Here is a 2,500-nt window from a genome sequence, read left to right as displayed (position 1 = left end):
AACCCTAACCCTAACCCTAACCCTAACCCTAGGCCTAACCCTAACCCTAACCCTAACCCTAACCCTAACCCTAACCCTAGGCATAACCCTAACCCTAACCCTAACCCTAACCCTTTGGCATGGGTGGAAGTTCGGTTCCCAGGACCACAAAAAATGGGTGAAAGTTAGATTCCAAGGACCACAACAAATGTGTGGAAGTTAGGTTCCCAGGACCAGAAAAATCGACTTTTTTTTTTTTCGTCAAAAATTTTTTCTAAGTTTTTTAGAGTGTCAGGGGGGTATGCCGAACCCTTTGGCATGGGTGGAAGTTTGGTTACCAGGACCACAACAAATGTGTGGAAGTTAGGTTCCCAGGACCACAAAAATCGACTTTTTTTTTTTTCGTCCAAAAATGTTTTCTAAGTTTTTTAGAGTGTCAGAGGGGTATGCCTGAGTTTGGGCGGTAAGCCCAAGCAACCATCTGCCTGCAGTGTGTGGAAGTTAGGTTCCCAGGACCAGAAAAATCGACTTTTTTTTTTTTTCGTCCAAAATTTTTTCTAAGTTTTTTAGAGTGGAAGTTTGGTTACCAGGACCGCAAAAATCGACTTTTTTTTCCTTCTAAGTTTTTTAGAGTGTCACGGGGTTACGCTGAACTCTTTGGCGTGGGTGGAAGTTAGTTTACCAGGACCACAAAAAAATGTGTGGAAGTTAGGTTACCAGGACCACAAAAATCGACTTTTTTTTTTTTTCGTCCAAAATTTTTTCTAAGTTTTTTAGAGTGTCAGGGGGGTATGCCGAACCCTTTGGCATGGGTGGAAGTTTGGTTACCAGGACCACAACAAATGTGTGGAAGTTAGGTTCCCAGGACCACAAAAATCGACTTTTTTTTTTTTCGTCCAAAAATGTTTTCGAAGTTTTTTAGAGTGTCAGAGGGGTATGCCTGAGTTTGGGCGGTAAGCCCAAGCAACCATCTGCCTGCAGTGTGTGGAAGTTAGGTTCCCAGGACCAGAAAAATCGACTTTTTTTTTTTTTCGTCCAAAATTTTTTCTAAGTTTTTTAGAGTGGAAGTTTGGTTACCAGGACCGCAAAAATCGACTTTTTTTTCCTTCTAAGTTTTTTAGAGTGTCACGGGGTTACGCTGAACTCTTTGGCGTGGGTGGAAGTTAGTTTACCAGGACCACAAAAAAATGTGTGGAAGTTAGGTTACCAGGACCACAAAAATCGACTTTTTTTTTTTTTCGTCCAAAATTTTTTCTAAGTTTTTTAGAGTGTCAGGGGGGTATGCCGAACCCTTTGGCATGGGTGGAAGTTTGGTTACCAGGACCACAAAAATCAACTTTTTTTTTTTTCGTCCAAAAATGTTTTCGAAGTTTTTTAGAGTGTCAGAGGGGTATGCCTGAGTTTGGGGGGTAAGCCCAAGCAACCATCTGCCTGCATGTGTGGAAGTTAGGTTCCCAGGACCAGAAAAATCGACTTTTTTTTTTTTCGTCAAAAAATTTTTCTAAGTTTTTTGGAGTGGAAGTTTGGTTACCAGGACCGCAAAAATCGACTTTTTTCTCCCTCTAAGGTTTTTAGAGTGTCACGGGGTTACGCTGAACTCTTTGGCGTGGGTGGAAGTTAGTTTACCAGGACCACAAAAAAATGTGTGGAAGTTAGGTTACCAGGACCACAAAAATCGACTTTTTTTTTTTTTCGTCCAAAATTTTTTCTAAGTTTTTTAGAGTGTCAGGGGGGTATGCCGAACCCTTTGGCATGGGTGGAAGTTTGGTTACCAGGACCACAAAAATCAACTTTTTTTTTTTTCGTCCAAAAATGTTTTCGAAGTTTTTTAGAGTGTCAGAGGGGTATGCCTGAGTTTGGGCGGTAAGCCCAAGCAACCATCTGCCTGCATTGTGTGGAAGTTAGGTTCCCAGGACCAGAAAAATCGACTTTTTTTTTTTTCGTCAAAAAAATTTTCTAAGTTTTTTGGAGTGGAAGTTTGGTTACCAGGACCGCAAAAATCGACTTTTTTCTCCCTCTAAGGTTTTTAGAGTGTCACGGGGTTACGCTGAACTCTTTGGCGTGGGTGGAAGTTAGTTTACCAGGACCACAAAAAAAATCGACTTTTTTTTGCTAAGTTTTTTCGAGTGTCGGGGTGTGGCGAATCCTATGGCGTTGGTCGATTCGAGCACCAGTTCGGGCGATACGCCCGAGCTACCATCGGCACGATTTCAGAAACCCAGTTTTCGGAAAACGAGACGTCCAGAGAGCGTTGGCGAAGAACCCCCCGACCTGTAGCCGAGCCAGGTGGGGTGCTTTTGGGGCTGTTTCGAGAGGCTTGCTGCGGTTTCCATCCACCTTTTGTAACACTGATCGATTGGCATCCGTGACCCGCCATCGGAGGGCCCCCGCCGGCCGGCCTCTGTGCCGGTGTTTGGGCGGACGGTTCCTTCGGCCTGCGGGTTCGCTTCTATGGCCCGGGACAACCACGGGGGGGCTCTGAGCCTTCCCGTGAGTCCCGGGGCCGGCCGGTTCGTGGCGA

At 44.7% G+C, this 2,500-nt stretch overlaps 1 pseudogene; it reads right to left on the bottom strand.

The window, feature by feature from the left end:
- Positions 1-2,356, bottom strand: part of LOC128365012 (uncharacterized) — a 6,054-nt pseudogene extending 3,698 nt beyond the window's left edge.
- Positions 2,357-2,500: the final 144 nt, after the last annotated feature.

This window comes from Scomber japonicus, chromosome 9 (genome assembly GCF_027409825.1).
Source record: "Scomber japonicus isolate fScoJap1 chromosome 9, fScoJap1.pri, whole genome shotgun sequence".
Lineage (NCBI taxonomy): Eukaryota > Metazoa > Chordata > Actinopteri > Scombriformes > Scombridae > Scomber > Scomber japonicus.
This window is presented reverse-complemented; position numbering and strand designations above follow the sequence as displayed.